The sequence below is a fragment of the Pipistrellus hanaki genome (assembly GCF_964339955.1).
Source record: "Pipistrellus hanaki genome assembly, chromosome: 4".
NCBI lineage: Eukaryota > Metazoa > Chordata > Mammalia > Chiroptera > Vespertilionidae > Pipistrellus > Pipistrellus hanaki.
The window spans coordinates 90,359,796-90,382,436 of record NC_140506.1 but is presented as its reverse complement, the minus strand read 5'-3'; the positions used below and the strand labels follow the sequence as shown (position 1 = coordinate 90,382,436).

Sequence of the window (22,641 nt, the reverse complement as noted above, 5' to 3'; positions counted from 1 at the left end):
TCACCAGGGACCGGATGTCTCCACCCTGGCCCAGGCCCCTAGGGCCCAGGCCCCCGGAGCGAGGCTGCTTTGGCCACCCCAGCCACACTACTCAGGCGGCCCCCGAGGAGAAAGCGCGGGTCGCCCCAGCGGCTTCCTGCTCCACTTCCCCTTCTCCAGGCAGCCAGCAAATTAACCCAGGTGCCTGCTCCCCGAGCGAGGCCACCACTGCCCAGCCGCACTCCACCGTGCAGACTGAGCCACGAGGGAGCCCCCCCTCTGACCCAACGCCGCCAGGGGGCCCCACACCGCCACGACGGCCACACTTCGCCGGCTCCATCCTGGGGCGCCATGTCGCCCGCAGATACCAAACTCAGACCTGGGAAAGGCTCACTTTCCGCAGGTGAGGCAACGGCTCACGCCATTCCTCTCCCCATACGAGGGTCCCTCTCGGGCCCTCCCGGGAGGTCAGAAAGTCTTCTGATCCTCCTGCCCGTGGCCTTCATGGTGCGTCCACCAGGCGTTTTAGGGCACCAATTCCACAAGGGGTTTTATGTCCCTCCAGAGCGCGCACACAAAAACACAGACACACACACACCTATGGCGGCCAGTCAGGCTCTCCGGATCGGGTTCCTTATGGTCTTGGGGATCCCGGACGAATTCCCCCATATGTTACACCCAGACTTCGTGATCCCCAAGGACCACCAGGGAGCCGAGTCCGATACAATAAACAAAAGAGCCTGTGCCATGCTAGCATGCGCTCCTCCCACCCACGCCGGCAACATGGCGGAAGAGAGCGAACTTCTCCCAGTCCAGGGGTTTTACTCCGATCCGCGGTGATGTCACTGCCTCGGCTAACCCTGATTGGTTGGTTGAGGGCTAGGGATAACTCCGCCCTGTGGGGCGGAGTTGGGAGCTCATCCTCGCCCCGCCCTGCCCTCTCAGCACATCCCCGGTGGGGGGTGTGCAGGATGCAGCTAGTCGGTGTTTCTCTCTCATCGACGTTTCTCACTCTCTGTCCCTCTCAATTCCTCTCTGTGTAAAATCAATAAAAAATATATATTTATTAAAATATTTAGTATAGCCTGTGTTGCTTTTATGTCCAATAGATGGCGCTGTTTTTTTTTAAACTCATGTTTTTACCTTTCACAGGTGTGACATCTATACAATAGTAGGTATAGAAAAACACTTGGGTATTCAAATGCAACTTTGTGTCAAAATTTCAAAGCAATCGGTGAAGAACTTTCAGAGATTTAAGATTTTGAACAAACAAATATTTACATTTTCATTTATATAAAAGATATACACACACATTGGAGGACTGGTGCATGAATTTGTGCATGGGGGTGGGGGGGTTTCCGGACAGCCGGGCCAGGGGAAGGAGACATGGGTGGTTGGCTGACCTGCCTGCTGGTTGAACTCTTGGTTGAGGGGACAATTTGCTTACTAGCCTTTTATTATATAGAACTATTATATATGATATACACTGAGTGGACAGATTATTATGCGTTCAGCGATCAAAATAATCTGGCCACTCAGTGTATTTCTCCTCAACTAGCCATGCGGAAAGCATGCCCAGGAATTAATTTTCTCCCTCTGTCCCTCGCCCTCAGTTGTGCTTAGTTGACTCCCAAAAAGTTATTTATTAACTGCTTTTTCTTCCCAAACTCCCAAGTCTGTTTCTGGGTCAGACCAGCCAGAGCAGCAGGAGAGCTGTTGGTTCTTCCTGAAGGTGAGAGCAGGGTGAGGGGCAGGGGCACAGGGAAGGAGAGCTGCCTCTGCAAGAGGTGGGAGTCCACCAGGGAGGGGGCTTGTGATCCGGAAGGGCGGCAGCCTTAGCCTCAGGGAACGGGGTCCTCAGCCAAGGGAGGCCCAGGTACAGCAGGGGAATGATTTGCATGCAGGACTCAGCTCTTCCTTCTATGATAGAAGGGGCGACTGAGGACAAAGGGTGAGGGCCTGGCCTTGGAAGGTGTGCCTTCGGATCTGTGGGGGGAGTTGGGCAGGGAGTGTCAGTGGGTCAAGGACCCCCACTTTCCTTCCCTCTGTCCACAGGGGGCCACCCCTCACCCCACTGTCACCTGTCAGATGACCGCCCCCCTCAGAACTTCCCCAGGTTTGTCCCATGGCAGGTTCTTATCCATGGGTCCTGCTGGGAGCGGTGAGCTGGGTGGAGGGGTGTCAGGAATTCTGAGCAGCCAAATACAATACCTGGTGGACGGGGCAGCTGGTGAGCATCCCCATATGACCCAGGGAGCAGAGGACAGGGGCCCAAGACCCAGGAGCCAAGCCTGGGTTTTCAAGGTCTGGGGGGTACAGCCGGAGGGGGGTGAAGGGGATGGGCAGGAGGTGGGGCAGAGCCTGGGCCGGTGGCCACAGGAGCTCCCTCAGACAACACTTTCCCAAGGTGGGTGAGGAGACCGTGTGAGGAAGGCTCACCCGTCTGAATTCCAGTAACGGACTCGGAGACAGAAGTCTGGCGGAAATGGGACTTTTAAAACTTTCTGGAGAGCAGGTGTCTGCTGGTGCAGCTCCTGAATTAGCTGGCACAGGCAGTGTTTATCCCATTGTGTGAAATCCCTCCTCCAGGTCTTTGCTGAGTACATGGAGTTTGCATTCTGTCCCATAGGGCCCCAGGTCTTATGGTCTCCTAGTGGGTCTGTTTGTCTTTTTCCATTGGCTGAGGCCTTTTGTAGTTGTCTCCACCTCCCTTTGTCTAGCGAATCTTCCTGGAAAATGTGCTACAAGCCACAAGCACAGCTCTCATATCCTCTCCCCACCTCCCCTCCCACATCCTGTTTGCTCTGGCCATACGCTGTTTCCTTTCTATGAAGATGAATCTTAGAGCCATGTCTCCCACAACAGGAAGCCCCAGCCAATTGGGGAGCTCAGAGGCAAAAGGGGGGAGAGGATAGGTGAGCTTCCCCCCAGGCCTGCAGAGGAGACTCCTGAGCCCAAGGCAAAGCCAGGCCCTGGGACTCCACAGACAGAGCCCTGTCCCCCCACGCCCAGAGAGTGGGCCCGCTCCAGGGCAATTAACCCTCAGCTCTCCTGTTGTCCAGGTGACCCCCGTAGGCAGGGTCCCTGTGAGGTTGGGACCTGGCTTCTGCTTTGCAGGAGCAGAGCCCAGAGGCCCTGGGGGAATTGGAGTGTGTGGGAAGGTGACTTGTGGTGTTCTCCCCACAGGTGTGAGCTCTGATTCCCTGAGAAGATGGTGGTAGAAGAAAGTTACAAGTTCCTGCTCCAATTGGTGAGATCAGCCAGACCTCGCCATGCCCAGGCACCGGTTAATGGGCCAAACACAGGACTCTGGTCATTTCCCCCATGGACAGGATGCACCCAGGACAACTAAGGGCCTATATGGGGCCCAGTGCTCCCCCCTGGACTAAGGCCCCAGGACACATGGGGGGGGGGGGGGGGAATCTCAAGCTATAAGCCAGGAGTTCTCAGGTGATGGGGCAGAAATAGAATATTGGGGACCAACTGAAATTGTAAGAAATATTAACCGTGTTCTGATAACCGTGATTGTTTAGTTCCGATGAAAGAAGGCACAGGGCTGGGAGCTCACCTGGAAATGCAGCCCATCCCCCCACCAGGGAGCTGCCTATTGTCCTGGGAAGATTAACAACCTGGTGGTGGAAACCAGAGCCTGAGCCCTTCCCATTTCCCCAGGCCTTTGAGGACCCCAGCCTGTGCATACCGCAGGCCTTGGCAAATCTCCAGCCTGTGTTACCTGCAAACTGCCCACTGGGCATTCCCTTGCCTACTTCCCCATGTAATCTTTGTCCTTCTACCCAGTATAAGCAGCTGGTTTAGCAGGTGTTTGTGGATGACCTGCTGCTCGCTGACACTGCCAGCAGTATTGGAATTAATGCTCACAATGATTCCATCCTGTCTCTGCTTCATTGGCTCAAGGAGTGACAGCAGCAGGGACCACTGATTGTCCGGTTACACAGGGACCCCTCAGCCTCCATCCCCTGCTGGGGTGTCAGAAGGGCCACCTCCTCCAGAGCCTGAAGGACCCTCTGCAGTGAGCCCAGCTCATCCTGTGAGCAGTTCAACTGGCCACTTGCTTTCTCCCTCCAGCCCAGGGGTTGGAGAGTGCCATCCCCATGACCTATGAGGTGGCAGGGCCCAGAGGGCCAAGGGCCATCCTGAGGCCACCAGTTGCTCACTACAGAGGTGGGAGCAGAGCCAGCATCTCCCGCTCAGCTCAGTGGATGGGGCCATTCCTCCCTCTGGTTCCACCCACCTGTCAGCGGGACCCTGAGCCCACAGTCCCCTCACTGTCTCTATCCTGCGGGGTGAGCCTGGGCTCACAGGTCACCCTTCCCCTTTCTTCCTCCGTATAGGCAATGGGCATTCTGAAATTTAAGGTACGAGTAGCAGGACCCAGTGTGTCTGTGCTACCCACGGGTGTGACGGCAGTAGTTTTCATAGGAATTATCGTCATCTTCTCGGATAAGGTGAGTTAAGGTAAAAAATACATTGAGACCTGTAAAGAATTTTAGTGAGTATATTTGAGCCAAACTGTCGACATATGCCAGGAAGCAGAACCTCAATGGGTTGAGATAATGCTCCGGAGAATAGAGGGCTACAATTGTATTTACACATTGCAATCAAAGGAAAGACATAGGTGGGTTACATGAAATTCATTGGTGACGGATTAAGGAGGTGGGATAAAGCAAAGTGGTGGGAAACCTCTGGGATTGGATAAAAAGTAAAATGATAGACACATACTTAGGTGAGTGCAGGAACAATTAACATGATAATGAAGGAATTTGAGGCATCTGTCCTGGCGCCCACCACTTATGGTTGTGCCCCAGGGGCTCCGGAAAAAGGGAAGTTACATGTTACCCAGACATCTCACAGATATGTTATCTTAGAGGCAAAAAGGCAAATGGGCTCAGGAAAGATCCAAGCTGATCTTTGCCAGGGAAAATATTGGCCTAGGACATGACTGCCCACCATAACCTGTTTGTAGTTAAATATTTAATTTTCAGACCTTCTTTTGTGGTGATTTTAGGTCTCTGGGCTTGCAAGTCTGGCAACGAAGGCCTTCCCTGAGCTTGTCAAGTTAGCACGTGGCTCTGTTCGTCCTCAGGTGAGTGCAAGCCTGGTGGGGCTGGCTAGGCCTGGGGATCGGGGCTGCATATATGTAAGAGGGAGGGTGGGATCATTTGAAGGAGGCACAGTTCAGTTCTGAAAAGGTAGTGGGGCCCTTCATTTGCCAGAAGATCTGGCAGCCCCTCCAAACTGACTGCCCATACCCTCTTCCCATTGTCAGTTCCCGGCCCTATCTGACACACCAAACTTCTTTTGCAGGCCAGTGAAAACAATTTCCAGACAAGGCAGTCTTCTGAGTCTTCCAAGTCTGCCGGTTACCGTGGACACAACATATGTTTTTGGGTGGTTATGTCAGGAATTGTTATCTTTCTTTTAATTTTTTTTTACTGTTTCATTTCATTTCTGACTTATGGCGAAAATGGTATTAAGTTGCGCCTTGGGAACAAATATCTGGGGTTACCTTAGGACCTGCTGTATAATTGACAGGAATCCTTTCCAATCCCACCCCTCTCATGCCCTCCTCCCTCCCCTCCCTGAACAGCTGGATAAAAGAAGCACCTGTGCCGCTTTTTGGCGCGAACTGCCCTGGCCCACCCTCGGACCAGCGAGCTTCCCGGGAGCGCAGATTAAAACCTCCCCCTTTAATCGCCTGGACTCCGTGTCTTGCTTCTGCGTCACAAACCTCTCAGCTGGAACCTTACATTTTGGTGGGAAACCCGGGGTGGGGCATGTGCCTTGTGTGACGTTTCACAGTCTGGGGTGCTCCACGTGGCTCAGGAACCCTCAGGCTTCTCTCCAGCTCAGCAGCGTCAGAGTCAGCGGGTGAGTCCCAGTCCCTATTGACTCCTAGTGATCATTCTTCCGGCATCTCTGTCCGTAAACTGCGGAAACTGCAGCCTGTGTCAGAGGTTGCCTCTGGGCATAGCCCTCCTGGCCTTCCAGGGAGGTTCCGAGTCTGGGGAGGTCTACGGACTTTTTGGCCTCACTCTGGATCCCAGGGGGTAAGGGAGATGTCCCCTGCCGTCCCATGGGTCCCTGGTCTGTAGCCTCGACTCAAAGATTGGGATGCCGGTCCTTGGGCCTCTGTTACTGACCCTAGGTTTCAAAATGGGCAACCAAAGATCCAAATCTGATCCTAAGATGCCACTAGGGTATCTCCTCACCAATCTGGCTAAGCTAGGCCTGACCCAGGATCTGCATCCTAAACGCCTCAATTTCTTCTGTAACATGGGATGGCCTCAGTATGAATTGGACAACAGGTCAAATGGCCTGAACATGGGACTTTCAATTTTAACATTCTGACTGACCTCAACAATTTCTGTCAATGAGCTGGGAAGTGGCTGGAGTCCTTTTCGACCAACCCCACCGCATCCCTCAAGGAATTCTGATACTTTCTCAGGCCTATGACCTCGCCTGGCATGACATCCATGTCATTCTCTCTCCCTCCCTAACATCAGATGAAAGGGAGAGTGTCTTAGGAGCGGCAACGGACCACACAGATCAGATCACCTTACAGATGCCTCTATGCCAGTGGAGGCCCAGGCCGTTCCTCGTCAGGAACCAGGCTGGGAGTCCCTACTAGATACCCCCGAAGGGCGAAACGGGCGCCGAGGTCACAACCAGATGCTCCAATGCCTAATAGCCGGCCTACAGGCCGTCTCCCGCAAGGTAGTTAATTTTGAGAAGCTGAGGGAAGTTACTCAGGGACCATTTGAGAACCCCACAGTCTTCCTAACAGGTTGACTGAGGCTCTGACCTTTTATACTCGCCTGGACCCTGGGTCCCTGGCCGGAGCAACAGTTCTAGCCACTCACTTCAATTCTCAGTCAGCCCCAGATATTCGAAAAAAAGAGTTAAAAAAAAAAGGCAGAGGATGGCCCTCAGACTCCTGTCCTGGATCTGGTGAATATGGCATTTAAGGTTTTCAATGCCCATGAGGAGCAGGCAGAATCAGATTGGGAGGCCCGCCTTCGACCAAAGGTGAACCTGCAAACTCAAGCCTTGGTATCAGCCCTAACGCCGGCAGCTGTGCATGGTCCTAGGGGGGCTGTGCGTGATGGGGGTGCAACAAAACGACAAGCGCCACCTGGAGGATGCTTCAAGTGCAGAAACGAAGGCCACTGGGCTAACCAATGCCCGCAACCCCGGGGCTCCAACCAAGCCCTGCCCGGCGTGTGGTCAAAGCGGCCACTGGAAAAGTGACTGCCCCTGGAAAAACGACGGGCCCTCTGCTTCTCAAAGTAGAGGGGCCGTCCTTCCAGGTCATGACCCGCCACTGGCCATGCTGGGACTGGCCGACTGAAGATGCCTGGACTCGACAACCCCCGTCACCCTCGCCGAGCCCCAGTCAAAGCTTAAGTTAGCAGGTAAGCAGATCTCCTTGATCGATACGGGAGCTACCTTTTCTGTTCTGCCCTCTTTTTCTGGGCCACTGTTCCCTTCCAAGATCTCAGTCATGGGTACTGACAGCAAATCCACCTGCCCAGTGGCCATTGGGCCCCTTCCCTGTCTCCTCGACAATAGCCCTATAACCTACTCTTCCAGGGGGGTTCCGAGTCTGGGGAGGTAGTGAAGAGGCAGACAGCTGGCCTCCTCAACTTTCTAGGGGACAAAGGATACCGTGTGTCTCCTGCCAAAGCACAACTGTGGGCTCCCACTTTGTGCCCTGTACCCCTTTTAGGACGAATATCCTCGCCAGACTAAGGGCCATGCTGCAGCTCACTCGGAGTCCTTCAGTCTCTCTGCTTCTTCCGCTCCTGGCTCCCTCCCTTTACAGGAACACTGATCCCCCACTGCCTGCGTCCCTTGTCAACCCAAAAGTATGGGACACCTCTACCCCGGTGGTTACTAGGCACCATACCCTGGTCAGGATCAGACTTAAAGACCCCGCCTTGTTTCCCTCCCGTCCCCAGTTTCCTATTTCCCTAACTCATCATCGAGGCCTCAAACCTCTCATTACTCTGCCTCTTGGAGCAGGGTATCCTCATACCTATTGACTCTTCCTGCAACACCCCATTCCCCCTGTTCGGAAGGCAGACAGGACTTACCGGCTGGTGCAGGACCTCCGACTAATCAATGAAGCGGTGGTCCCCATCCACCCGGTGGTCCCCAATCCTTACACTCTCCTTTACCACATCCCATCTGGTACCACCCACTGTTCTGTCCTCGACCTCAAGGACGCCTTCTTTACCATCCCTCTGGATCCAGACTCTTACCATCTGTTTGCATTTACTTGGGAGGACCCAGACAAGAAGGTATCCCACCAACTTACCTGGACAGTTCTGCCCCAGGGATTCAGAGACAGCCCCAATCTGTTTGGCCAGGCCTTAGCCAGAGATCTCCAGCCATGCTCATTAGAACCCAGCACTCTTCTCCAGTATGCAGATGATCTTCTTCTCTGAAGCCCCTCTTTAGAAATTTCTCAGAGGCAGACAGCTGGCCTCCTCAACTTTCTAGGGGACAAAGGATATCGTGTCTCCTGCCAAAGCACAACTGTGGGCCCCCACTGTCACTTACTTGGGGATCTGTCTGACGTCCAATTCCCGAGGACTGACAGTTGACTGAGCACAGGCAATACGAGACCTACAGCCACCCACTTCTGCGGAACAGATCTTGTTCGTTCTAGGGCTGGTAGGATTCTCCGCCATTGGGTACCAAATTTTGCTCTCCTAGCTAAGCCTCTATACCAGGCCGCTAAAGAAACACCTCTCCTCACCCTCCCTTGTTCGCCAGGCTTTTTCTAAGTTCCGGGATGCCCTTCTGGCATTTCCCTCTCTCTCTCCCGGGCATCTCTAAGCCTTTCCAACTATTTCATGATGAGGAACAGGGAAAAGCCATGGGGGTCCTCACACAGCCCCTCGGGCCAGCCTTCACCCCCATAGCCTACTTGTCCAGACAGTTTGATCCCACACTTTGGGGATGGCAGCCCTGCCTCCGGGCTCTGGCTGCAGCCGAGGCTCTCACCAAGGAGGACCAAGAGATCTGCCTCTAGCAACCCTTACAGGTCTTCTCCACCAATAAACTACAGGATCTGTGGTCACACTGATCCTTATCTCTCCTTGCCACCTCTTGAATGCAGGAACTCTGTCTCCTGTTTCTCCAGAGTCCTGACATCTCCCTAACCCTGAACCCAGCCACTCTCCTTCCTGCTGCCTCCACCCAAACTGCAGCAAAGCACACCTGCCCCAAGATAGTCAGAGGCCCTCACTGAACCTCGGGCGCGACTCTCAGATCTTCCTTTCTCTAATCCTGACTTAACTGTTTGTGGATAGAAGCTCTTTCCTAGACCCCCAGAGACATCGGAAAGCCTCCTATGCGGTAGTAACCCTAAGCAGCAGATTCTGGAGGCGGCCCAGCTCCCAGAGGGTACCACCTCTCAAAAGGCTGAGTTCATTGAGCTGACTGGGGCCCTGCATCTGGCCAAAGGGAGGAGGGTAAACATATATACAGACTCCAAATAGTCCTTTCTGATAGCTCATTGCCACGCGTTATTTGGAGGGAGAGGGGCTTTCTCTCTACTAAAGGCTCACCTATTATTAATGCTAGACTCATAACCTGCTTACTTGATGCCTTACAGCTTCCCTCCCAGGTAGCCATCTTGCACTGCCAAGGCCATCAGACTGACTCCTCGATGGTTTCGTGGGGAAACGCCAGAGCAGACGTGGTGGCCAGTGGCTTAACTCAGGGTGAAGGGTCCCCAGCCCCAGTCCTGTTCCTTTCCCTTCCCTCCATTACCCCTCAGTATACAGAAGAGAAAAAATAAACTCCTACAACGGGGAGGCTCTTCTGGTCCTGAGGGATGGGTCTTCATAAATAACAAGATCGCCCTTCCCAAGGCTCAGGTAGGGCCCATTGTCCAATAGGTCCACCGGTCATTGCCCATTGGACCACTGGCACTTTGGAGGTTTCTCAAACCACTCTTTACCTCGCCCACGCTGCGAGAGGCAGTCATGAGTGCCTGCTCTTCCTGCTCCACATGTGCTGCTGCCTCACCCCAGGGAGGAATGCACCCCAACTTTCCTACCCATCAAATGAGGGGACACCTCCCAGGGCAAGACTGGCAGGTAGACTTCACCCATATGCCTCCCTACAAGAAGACCAATTATCTGCTTACCATGGTAGACACCCTGAAGGGTGGGTAGAGGCCTTCTCTACCTGCAAGGAAACTGCTGAGGTTGTGGCTGAGACCCTAATAACACACATAATCCCAAGGTTCGGCCTCCCCACCTCCATACAGTCAGACAAAGGCACGGCTTTTATATCAAGGGTCGTTCAGCAGGTTAGTACCTCACTTCACATCTCCTGGAAACTGCACATATTCTACCGTCCACAATCAGTGGGTAAGGTCGAGAGGGCCAATGGCCTCCTTAAAGACCATCTAACAAAACTCTCTCTAGAAATCCACAGCTCCTGGCCGGATCTCCTGCCCATGGCCCTGACCAGAATCCGGGCTACACCAAGAAGCCCCACCTCTTAAGCCTTTTTGAACTCCTATATGGGAGACCCTTCTTGCTCAACCATCGTCTCCCTACTGACCCTCCCCCCCTGGCTACTTATCTTTCATACCTGTCTCTACTCAGGCAGCTGCTCCGCGAACACGCTGACAGGTTTTTGCCCAGGCCAGAACCAGCTGACCAAGGCTCCCGAGGACCAGCCCTTCAGCCCGGGGACTCAGTTCTCCTTAAGAATCTATATCCTAAAGCCTTGGAACCCAGGTGGACGGGACCTCACACAGTCATCCTCACAACCCCCACGCGGCCAAACTACTTGGCTATTTGTCTTGGCATCACCTCTGCAGAATCAAGAGGACCCTGGAGCAGCATGACTTCTATGAATGTGAGGAGGTGTTGGGCCTCACTAAGGTCTGCCTTAGCCGCCCTCCCCCTCCTCCTTCTCCTCCCTGCCCTGGGCAACCTACACTCACCCCCACCTGCTTATGAGTGGAGGTTCAAGGTCAGTGAAACCTACGACCAGGACAGCAGACACGTCACCCGGCAGGTAGGATCTCAGGACTGCCCTCTGGTCAGATCCCAGATGGAGATTCTGATTGCTGTCAAACTCCAGTCAGTGTCCAACGGTGGTCGACCATATGCCTGCTTTGCTTACGACCAGCGGAACCCAGACAGGTGTAATCAAGACATCAACATCTGTTGGGGTATTCGCCTGTCAGGTGGTGTCATCCATGATGCCTACAACGAGGTCAGGTCTGGACCCTTTTTCTGGAAGGAAGGGACCTTCAACATCAGGGTCCGGGACCCCTGGGACCAGTGATGGGTTGCGGGCGTTATGGAAAAACTATATGGGGGTGGTTGGAGCTGGACTCCTTCAGGGACCATCTACATCTCCCGGGAGTATGTCATGGCCCAGGAGGCCCAAATCCAGGTCTCCAACAGCATCCTACAGGCCAACAGTCCCTTTAAGGGAAGCTGCCTGATTCCCCCCGGGTAGAAGTCCTGTCTTCTTGGCTCCAACTTATCCAGCACACTTTACTATTCCTTAATGAGACCCGCACCCTGCCCAATGTCTCCCACTGCTTTCTATGTGTCTCTCTCTCCAAAGACCTTTGCTGGCTGCCATCCCACTCATGACTCCTCCAGGAACCCAAGGACATCGTGAGTGTCAGCCTCCCCTGGCTGGCATTCCCCTCTGGGAACCCGAAACTCCAGAACCCAGCTTGCCCCCACGGATATGCTACCAGACCAGCAACCCGGTAACTGGGAGACGGGTCACTTGGAACTGTACCCAAAGCCACACCGCAGCCAGTCCCACCAAGGCCATCCCGGGCACATAAACTCCTCTGACCCCGGGCCTGGCTTCATGGTCACAGTAGTTCCGCAACTAACCTTGTATGGGGAGTCAGAGCTTGCCTCGTTGCTCCCTTCATCCCACCCCCGGGCCCACCAGGCCGCCTTCCTCCCTGTCATGTTGAGGGTAAGTATCACTGCCTCAATAGGCCTAGCTCGGGGGGGCAGGGGGCGGCCCTGGGTAACAGCATAATCTCTGCTCAGAATTTCAATGACAAACTCCAGATAACCTTGGAGTCTACACTATCTCCTTAGTTTTCCTACAGCGGCAAGTAACATCAGTAGCCCAAATAGCCTTGCAGAACAGAAGGGCCTTAGACCTTCTTACCGCAGAAAGAAAAGGAACCTGCATGTTCCTTCAAGAAGAATCTGCTCAACGAGTCTGGAGTGGTGGAACAGAATGTGCAGACCCTGACTGAGCTGAGTGAAGAATTATGTGCAAGACACTCCCGGGACAACTCTCTTTCGGCTGGCTCCAAAGCTCTTAAGCTACCTGGATCCTACCTCTGATAGGGCCCCTAATGCTCATCTGTGTCTTTTTCCCCCCAGCTCCTTGCCTACTCAAATTCATCTGCTCCCGGATCGCTGAAATGTCTCCAATGACTGTAAACCAGCTCCTGCTCCGTCCCTACACTTGGCTGTCCTCAGATCTGCCTCTGCCTGACCCTGGCCTTTAACATCCCCAACCCTCTTCGCCCCTGGTCAGCAGGAAGTAGCCAGGACGATTTCAGGCCGGGATGTTAAGGCCAGGCAGGGGGAAAGTCCAGAGCCAATGCAAGTATCTGCAAGGTAAATGGTGACAAAGATAGCTAGAGCCTTCCTAAACCCCTGGCCTGAGGCAGGAATTCCACACCTCTCAAGTCCTCTGCCCTGCATCCACTAAACAGCTGTATAAAAGAATTACCTGTGCAACTTTCTTTGGAGAGAACTTCCCTGGCCCACCCTCGGACCAGCGAGATTCACCCAGGAGTGCAAGATTAAAACCTCCCCACTTTTAATCGTCTGGACTCTGTGTCTTGTATCCTGTGTTGAAAACCTCTCAATATGGAGTTTACATTCTATCCCATAGGTCCCTAGATCTTTTGTTTTTTTTTTTAATAAATCTTTATTGTTTATATTATTACAAATGTTCCTCATTTTTTTCCCCTCCATTGCTCCCCTCCACCAGGTTCCCACCACACCCTCTGCCTTTCCCCACCCCCCATTGTCCTCATCCATAGTTGCACAGTTTATGTTCAGTCTCTTCCCACATCCCCCTCTCCCCTTTTCCCCGAGAATTGTCAGTCCACTCCCCTTCCATACCTCTGATTCTATTATATTCACCAGTTAATATTGTTCATCCGATTTTTTAATTCCCTTGGTTTTTAGATTCACTTGTTGATAGTTACATATTTGTTGTTCATAATTTTTATCTTTATTTTCTTCCTCTTCCTAAAGAACTCCCTTCAGCAATTCATATAATTCTGCTTTGGTGGTGATTAACTCTTTAGCTTTTTTTTTTAATTGTGAAGTTCTTTATCTGGCCTTTGATTCTCAACGATAGCTTTGCTAGGTAGATTATTTTTGGCTGTAGGTTCTTGCTATTCATCACCTTGAATATTTCTTGCCATTTCCGTCTGGCCTGCATGGTTTCTGTTGAGAAATCAGCTGACAACTGTATGGGTGCTCTTTTATAGGTAATTACCTGCTTTTCTCCTGCTGCTTTTAATATTCTCTCTTTGTCTTTTGCTCTTGGAATTTTAATTATGATGTGTCTTGGTGTGGTCCTCTTTGGATTCCTTTGGTTGGGGTTCTGTGCGCTTCCTGGACTTGTAAGTCTAATTCTTTCACCAGGTGGGGGAAGTTTTCTGTCACAATTTCTTCCAGTATTCTTTCGGTATCTTGCTCTCTCTCTTCTTCTGGGACCCCCATAATTCTGATGTTAGTTCGCTTGAAATTGTCCCAGAGGTTTCTTACATTATCTTCAACTTTCTGGATTCTCTTGTCTTCTTGCTTCTGAGGAGGAGTGTCTTCTGGTTCTTTATGTTCCAAATCTTGACTTGCTTCTTGTGATCTTCCATTCTGTTTTTAGGACTCTGTATAATGTTTTTTATTTCAGACAATGTATTCTTTATTTCTAGTTGATCCCCTTTCATATCCTCATAGGTCTCATTTATTTTATCGGCCTTTTCTAGGAAATTCTTGAAAAACCTTATAAGAGTGGTTTTGAACTCTATATCCAGTCACCTTTTGTCCTCCATTTCTTTAGTTTGTGATCTGTTTCCTTGTCTAAGCATTTTCGCTGCTTCCCTGAGTTGGTAGGGTGGCTTTGTGTGCTAAGGTGTCCTATATGGTTCATTGGGTCAGTCTCCCAGTTACCTGAGGTGGACAATCTTGGTGACCCCTTTTGTGGACTGTGTGTTCAGCCTTGTTGTAGTTAAGTCTTGATTGTTGTTGGTATCACTGGGAGGAACTGACCTCCAGGCCAATTGGCTGTGAGGATCAGCTCTGTCTATGCCAGGAGACAGACTTATTTGACTAGACTTGGAAAGTTGCAAAAGTCTATGTGCTCAGCTTGGATGGGGCAGAGTTTCAGGGTGGAGCCTACAGCCTTGGCTTACCGTCAGCCTCACACTATGAGGTTCCTGAGTCTCAGTTTTCCTCAGTGTCCTTCGGTACTCGCTGCAAGCACCTCTGAGAGAAAGGTGCCCTCGAGTTTTGCCTGCTACCAAACAGTCTACGCTCTCCCCCAATGAGCCCAGAACTGGGGTTCAACGCAGTTGGAAGTGGGGTTGGAAGTGGGATTCAGAGCAGTCTGGAGTTTTTGTCTCCTTCCCGCTAGGGCAATCCAGCAGCACAGTCAACAGTCTGTCCTGTGCACACAATGTGCGCGCCTCCGTGATTTCCTTTTGCAGCTCCCCTGAGTTTCCGCCTTACAGCCCAGACTCCCTCCATATGAGCCTGGGTCCCCAGGGTCTGGCCTAGAACTGGGATTCAGTGCAGTTGGAACTGGGATTCAGCACAGTTCCGGAGCTTTTATCTCTTTCACGCTAGGGAACGCCAACCAGGCACTCAGCCTCCCCCTCCTCTCTGGCTCCTTCCTCTCCCCCCATGCACTGTGTCTCCGTACCTTAGGCTTTTACAGCTCCTCTGATTTTCCTTCTGGTTTTCTCTTTTGTTCTAGTTGTAGAATTTCCAGTCAGTCAACTTTCCTGTAGTTCTGGATAATGTCCATTTTGTATTTTAGTTGTATTCTTTTTGAAATTGTTGAAATTGTTGTGTGAGGCTGCAGTTAGGCATTTACCTATACCGTAATCTTGGTTTCTCTCCCCAGTCCCTAGGTCTTATTGTCTCCTATAGGGTTTGTATATTTTGTTTGTTTTTGTTTGTTTGTTTGTTTTTTGTTGTTGTTGTTTGGTGTGTGTGTGTGTTTGTTTGTTTCTTTCCATTGGCTGAGGCCTTTTTAGTTATTGCCACTTCCCTTTGCCTAGGGGATCTTCCTGAAAAATGTGCTACCAGCCAGGAGCACAGATCTCATATCCTCTCCTCCCCTCCCCTCACCCATCCTGCTTGTTCTGGGGTAATTCAGTAACTGACTGACATATGCTGTTTCCTTTCTATGAAGATGAATCTTAGAGCCATGTCTCCCACAACCGGGAGCCCCAGCCAATTGGGGAGCCCAGAGGCAATGGGGAGAGGGTAGGTGAGCTCTTCCCCCAGGCCTGCAGAGGAGACTCCTGAGCCCAAGGCAAAGCCAGGCCCTGGGACTCCACAGACAAAGCCCTGTCCCCCCACGCCCAGAGAGTGGGCCCGCTCCAGGGCAATTAACCCTCAGGTCTCCTGTTGTCCAGGTGACCCCTGTAGGCAGGGTCCCTGTGAGGTTGGGACCTGGCTTCTGCCTTGCAGGAGCAGAGCCCAGAGGCCCTGGGGGAATTGGAGTGTGTGGGAAGGTGACTTGTGGTGTTCTCCCCATAGGTGTGAGCTCTGATTCCCTGAGAAGATGGCAGAAAAAGAACATTCCGCATTCTTAATGGTTTTGGTGAGACTTAGCCAGACCCTGCCATGCCCAGGCACCAGTTAATGGGCCAAACACAGGACTCTGGTCCTTTCCTGTGGACAGGGTGCACCCAGGACAACTAAGGGCCTATAAGGGGGCCCAGGGCTTCCCCCTGGGCTAAGGCCCCAGGACACATGGCGGGGGGCGGGCATCTCAAGCTACAGGCCAGGAGTTCTCAGGTGATGGGGCAGAAATAGAATATTGGGGACCAACTGAAATTGTAAGAAATATTAACCGTGTTCTGATAACCGTGATTGTTTAGTTCCGATGAAAGAAGGCACAGGGCTGGGAGCTCACCTGGAAATGCAGCCCATCCCCCCACCAGGGAGCTGCCTATTGTCCTGGGAAGATTAACAACCTGGTGGTGGAAACCAGAGCCTGAGCCCTTCCCATTTCCCCAGGCCTTTGAGGACCCCAGCCTGTGCATACCGCAGGCCTTGGCAAATCTCCAGCCTGTGTTACCTGCAAACTGCCCACTGGGCATTCCCTTGCCTACTTCCCCATGTAATCTTTGTCCTTCTACCCAGTATAAGCAGCTGGTTTAGCAGGTGTTTGTGGATGACCTGCTGCTCGCTGACACTGCCAGCAGTATTGGAATTAATGCTCACAATGATTCCATCCTGTCTCTGCTTCATTGGCTCAAGGAGTGACAGCAGCAGGGACCCACTGATTGTCCGGTTACACAGGGACCCTCAGCCTCCATTCCCTGCTGGGGTGTCAGAAGGGCCACCTCCTCCAGAGCCTGAAGGACCCTCTGCAGTGAGCCCAGCTCATCCTGTGAGCAGTTCCACTGGCCACTTGCTTTCTCCCTCCAGCCCAGGGGTTGGACAGTGCCATCCCCATGACCTATGAGGTGGCAGGGCCCAGAGGGCCAAGGGCCATCCTGAGGCCACCAGTTGCTCACTACAGAGGTGGGAGCAGAGCCAGCATCTCCCGCTCAGCTCAGTCAATGGGGCCATTCTTCCCTCTGGTTCCACCCATCCTGTCAGCGGGACCCTGAGCCCACAGTCCCCTCACTGTCTCTATCCTGCAGGGTGAGCCTGGGCTCACGGGTCACCCTTCCCCTTTCTTCCTCCTTATAGGGATCGATCAGTGTGAGATCAGGAAGAGTGTCCGGTGGGTTTCTGCTATCCATGACTGCGATGGCAGTAGGTTGAATAGGAGGCGGCATCGGCATCTTCTGGGATAAGGTGTGTTAAAGTAAAAAAAAACAACAAAAAAAACCCACATTGAAACCTGTAAAGAATTTTAGTGAGTTTATTTGAATCAAACTGTCGACATATACCAGGAAGCAGAACCTCAATGGGTTAAGATAATGCTTCAGAGAATAGTGGGTTACATTTGTATTTATACATTGCCATCAAAGGAGGGACATAGGTGGGTTACATGAAATTCATTGGTGATGGATAAAGGAGGTGGGATAAAGCAAAGCGGTGGGAAACACCTGGGATTGGATAAAAAGTAAAATGATAGACACATACTTAGGTGAGTGCAGGAACAATTAACATGATAATGAAGGAATTTGAGGCATGGGTCCTGGTGCCCACCACTTCTGGTTGTGCACCAGAGGCTCCAGAAAAAGGGAAGTTCAAGTTTCCCAGACATCTCACAGATATGTTATCTTAGAGGCAAAAAGGCAAATGGGCTCAGGAAAGATCTAAGCTGACCTTGTCAGGGAAAATATCGGCCTAAGACATGACTGCCCACCATAACCTGTTTGTAGTTAAATATTTAATTTTCAGACATTCTTTTGTGGTTATTTTAGATCTCTAAATATGCAAGACTGCAACACAAATAGCGTAAGTGGCGCTTTGGGAATGGATCTCCGGAGTAACCTGAGGACCTGCCGTACAACGGACAGGAAGCCTTTCCAATCCCCTGGTCAGAAGGAGAAGGCTCCACCTTCCCGGGGGATGTGTGAAGCAGCATGCTATACACAGTTTATATTTTCATTATGAACAACGTCAACTTGGAGCAAAATAAAAATAAAATGCATACTGTGTGCCTGGCTCTTCCATTACCAGACTCTTTATCCCAGGATTCCTTTGAGACCCAGCCCTGGGGCCTCCCCAAACCCCATCAGCCCCCACCTGGCCCTTCCCCAGGCTGCCTGACCTGATTCATCTTTCAGACACAGGGCCACTGGTTCTTCTGGGGCCTCCTCAGGGCCCGGAAAAGAACAGCCAATTCTGTTTCTCCTCCGCAGCACTCACAGCCACATCCCAGCTGTGTGCCATTTCCCCCACCAACCTGCTTCCAGTTCTCTGGGACACCGACTTTGTTTCCTCTGATTTAACTCAATTCTGACACCAACAGGAGGTATTTAAGACCCCACCAATCTGCCCCAACTTCAAAAGCCAGTCCCAGATTATGGGTGCCAGGTTACCCACAAATTTCTTTCCAGGGATTCCCACAACTTCTCCTTGGGTTCAATAATTTGCTAAACTGGGAGTCAGACATCCCTCTCACAATCCAGGTCCACTGGCTCCTAACTGCTCACCTGCCTGCCTGCCTGCCTCATTGTCCCTAACTGCCCTCAGTGCCAGCCTGATCACCCCTAACCACCTCTGCCTTTTGGCCAGGTCACCCCCAATTGCTCACCCCCCGAAAGCCTGTTAGTCTCCAACTGCTCCCCCTGCTGGGGTAGTCACCCCCAACTATCCCCCTACCCCCTTGCTGGCGTAGTTGCCCACAACTACCCCTCTGCTAGCCTGGTCACCCCCAACTGCCTCCCTGCTAGCATGGTCGCCCCACACAGCCTGCTGTTCAGTCATTTGGTCATCCCTCACTAACCCCCCTGCAGGCCTGTTCGCCCCACACAGTCTGTAGTTTAGTTGCCTGTCTCGTTGTTTCATTTGGGACGGCCCCTAGCTCTTTATATATTAGGAAACTAGGGAACAGGGGACTGCTGAAAAGTAAGAGACTAATCAGTCAAAATCCCATCACTTAAAAATGATAAAATAGGGCTGGGACCGGTTTGGATCAGTGGATGGAGCGTTGGCCTGCGGACCGAAAGGTCCCGGGTTCGATTCCGGTCAAGGCCATGTACCTTGGTTGCGGCCACATCCTCAGTGGGGGGTGTGCGGGAGGCAGCTGGTCGGTGTTTCCCTCTCATCGACATTTCTAACTCTCTGTCCCTCTCAGTTCCTCTTTGTGTAAAATCAATAAAATATATATTTTTTTAAAAAATTATAAAATAGGAAGTGGCATTCCCCTCAGGGGCCAGACCCTCAGCCCCGCACTCCAAAGCCCCCGGAGGCACAGTGGGAGCTGTCCCTGGAGGGGCCACAGAGCGGCAGGCAGGCTAAAGCTGAAAGTAGTGTTTAGGGGTAAAACAGCAGGTCCGGGAAGTTTGGGGAATTAGGGTTCCATGGGGAGAACCACAGGCTGCAAAGCTGGGAGCTGCCCCCAGGTACACATTCACAGAATGAGGGAGCTGCCAGGAGGTGCACATTACAGATTGAAGGGCAGGAAGCCACTCATTCAGAGGAGGAGGAGGAGGAGGAGGGCCCAGGGAATAGAAAAGCCAAAGGGAGAAGAAGAGGGAACAGTCACCTAAGGTTTGGGCTCCAAAGCCGCCACAGTGACCAATCAGAGGGGGTGTCAGGCCACAAGGAACTGCAGCCTTTTTCAACCTTAGGAAAGGGACTTAGTGGGCCTCTGTCCCCTGCCCCAGCTGGGAGTCTGTGCTTGTTTTTCAATGAATTTCCTCCTTTTCCTACACCACCTTTTGTCTGTGGCTTCATTCTTTGACAAGAACCAGGAAGCCACCTTTGCATGCTGCCCAGTTTGATCTGACTTTGGAGTTTCAAAGGGGCCACCTGCTGACCTGACCAGCTCAGGGAAGGCCTGCGTGGCAGTCTTGCAAACTCAGAGACCTAAAGCAACCACACAGGATGGTCTGAAATTAAACTTTAACTAAAAGCAGTTACGGTGGGTAGTTACATCCTAGGCCGGTATCTTCACTGACAAGGTCAGCCTTCCCTTATCTGAGCCTATTCGTCTTTTTGCGTTTATAATAACATATCCTTGAAATGTCTGGGTAACTGTTCACTTCCCCTTTTCTGGACCCCTTGGGGTACAACCTAATGCGCCAGGACAGACACCACAAACTCCTTCATTGTTATCATGTTAATTGTCCCTGCACCCACCTAAGTACCTGTGTATCATTTTACCTTATGTCCAATCCCAGGGGTTCCCTCTCAACCCCCAACCCCCCTCTGCCACATTGCTTTCTCCCACCTCCTTAATCTACACCAATGAATTTCATGTAACCCACCTACCTGTGTCCCTTTCCTTTGACAGCAATGTATAAATACAGGTGTAACCCGCCATTCTCCAGAGCCTTATCTGAATTCGCTGAGGTTCTGCTTCCCGGCATATGTCGACAGTTTGGCTCAAATAAACTCACAAAAATTCTTTATAGGTTCCATTGTTGTTCGTTTGTTTGTTTTCTGTGTCTTTTAACGGCACAAATTCATAATATTAAAAGAAGTAGAAAAAAAACTAAATGCGCCGGGACCGGTTTGGCTCAGTGGATAGAGATTCGGCCTGCGGACTGAAAGGTCCCGGGTTCGATTCCTGGCAAGGGCATGTACCTTGGCTGCGGGCACATCCCCAGTGGGGGGTGTGCAGGAGGCGACTGATCGATGATTCTCTCTCATTGATGTTTCTAACTCTCTATCCGTCTCTCTTCCTCTCTGTGAAAAATCAATAAAATATATCTAAAAAAAAACCAAAAAACTAAATGCCCATCGATAGAATATTATGATTATATCAATGAACTGAAATAAACAGGCATTAAAACAGGAACTCTGTATCCACATGGTTCTCAAGGCACACATGTCAGGCAGGCTGTTGCTCAGCACGGTGAGCTAGGTAGGCAGGTGCAGAGACACAGGATGGTGGGTGCTGGGCCGTGGGTGGTGGGTGGTGGGTGGTGGGTGGTGGGCTTGATTGTTATTTTGTCTGTGTCAGGGGCCCTCCCTGAGGGTCCTCCCCTGCAAGACTTTCCCCAGGAGGCCTCAGGCCCCTCCTGCTGGCCTTCCCAAGATGCCCCTTGGTCATTGCCCTCCCAGGCCCAGTGTTACCTCCTCCAGAAAGTCTCCCAGGACTGAAGGCTTCTGGCTGATGTGAGAATAAACAAGTAATCTTTTCTGTCAAAGAACAGTTTTGGCAGCCGCCATTCGGGCTCCAGTGACTTGACGCCAGTATTTTGGTCCTCATGACTGGCAGCTCCCCTGGAGGCCACCATCTTGGGCTCTGACTTCCCCTTCCACTTCCTCTGAAATAGCCAGTTTCAAAATAATGGGAAGCCGAGCTCTGAGCCTGAGCGATCAAGTCAGAGTTCAAAGTGAGGGCAGGGCCGACCGTGGGTCAGGAAATTAATGACCGATTGGATTTCCCTTCCCTTGTGCTTTGCCCTTGACTTCCAGCTGGCCAGAGCACCCTTCTGCGCAGGGGTAAATTGGCCTTGCCCATACACGCTTGAGTGTTTGCCTCATTGCTGCGACACCGTTGAGAGCATTTTTAACACTGAGCTTCCAGAGGAAGGGCCTTTGCCAAAACGTTGGCTCCGGGGATTCTGAGTACGGGATGGGCTGCAGACTGGGGCCGACACTGGACCTGAAGCTCTGTTTCCATCACAGGCTCGGGGTCCTCTTCAAATGGCTCCGAATTATGGAATCTTTGGCCTCATTCCCACCCCTCCTGGCACTGCCCCTCCTGTCTGGGGCTTCAACTATACACTGAGTGGCCAGATTATTATGATCTCTGAACTCATAATAATCTTGCCACTAAATATATATATCTCCAGCCACGTGTTGCTGTGGCTCAGTCTGATTAAATGGAAAAGAAAGAAAAGGCAAAAGCACACGTTCCTAATATGTTTAATTTCACAATGCTTGTGGGTATACAATATTTTTTGTTCTTCTATTGTCTGTGCAGATATAGAGGTTGTCCTGTTAGCCGACTCTAGAACACTCAACATATAATTGTCCATTTGAGAAGCAATCCGAGTCTAGATCTAAACCGCACAATTCTAAAGATTGGCCCTGAGCTTCGTGATTGCAAAAGCCAATCAAATTGGGAATTGCAATCTCTTACATTGAAATGGCATATCTGTTGGAATTATAGGAATGCGAGGAATGAGGACTTCTTCACCTTTGAAAGGTCCTGTCACTATTGTTGCTTCTACCAAGTAGCTCATTAATTTTTTGTATTGTGAGCCTTGTGCTGTTGCAAAGCTTTGGCTGGTTGATATTTCGCAACATGATAACTGGCACGCGGATTTTCAATTGCAGTAGGTGCGGTGGCATCCCTGCAGGTGGAGTGAATTCAAAAATTCTGTTGGATAATTAACCCCTTCACCTGCTTCCACAACAGTGTCAACAGACTTGTATGTGACTGCCTCGCTCTGAATGTTTGACTGAAGAATGTTGTTAAGTTCGTAGACGTCTTTGTTCTTGGCCGCAAGAATAGCTCATTCACTCAGCCAATCGTGATTCTTATAATTGGTTTGAATATTGGGAAATACTTTTTCAACCAATTCATCTTCCAACATCACTAAATTGCAGAAGTTATGAGGCATTGAAATTGATCCTGAGGTCAGGTCAACCGGCACCTTTCCGTTCCCAATTTCCAGCAATTGATGTGAGAATATCTCAGCGGATCAATCGTTTTGCAGCTGAACCTGCATATTTGTCATTCATTTTAACTTCTTTACGTGTCGTGACAAAGTAGAGTATTTCAGGCAAG

At 51.4% G+C, this 22,641-nt stretch overlaps 2 long non-coding RNA genes across 2 annotated transcripts; both read left to right on the top strand.

Annotated features, from left to right (window-relative positions):
* The first annotated feature begins 1,643 nt into the window (after positions 1-1,643).
* On the top strand, positions 1,644-17,887 carry LOC311621959. Its single transcript, XR_014794907.1, has 4 exons — positions 1,644-1,711; positions 15,804-15,867; positions 16,968-17,075; positions 17,651-17,887. It is a non-coding gene; the product is annotated as an uncharacterized lncRNA (long non-coding RNA).
* Positions 1,787-5,689, top strand: LOC311621963. Its single transcript, XR_014794913.1, has 5 exons — positions 1,787-2,894; positions 3,166-3,229; positions 4,332-4,445; positions 5,006-5,083; positions 5,305-5,689. It is a non-coding gene; the product is annotated as an uncharacterized lncRNA (long non-coding RNA).
* Positions 17,888-22,641: the final 4,754 nt, after the last annotated feature.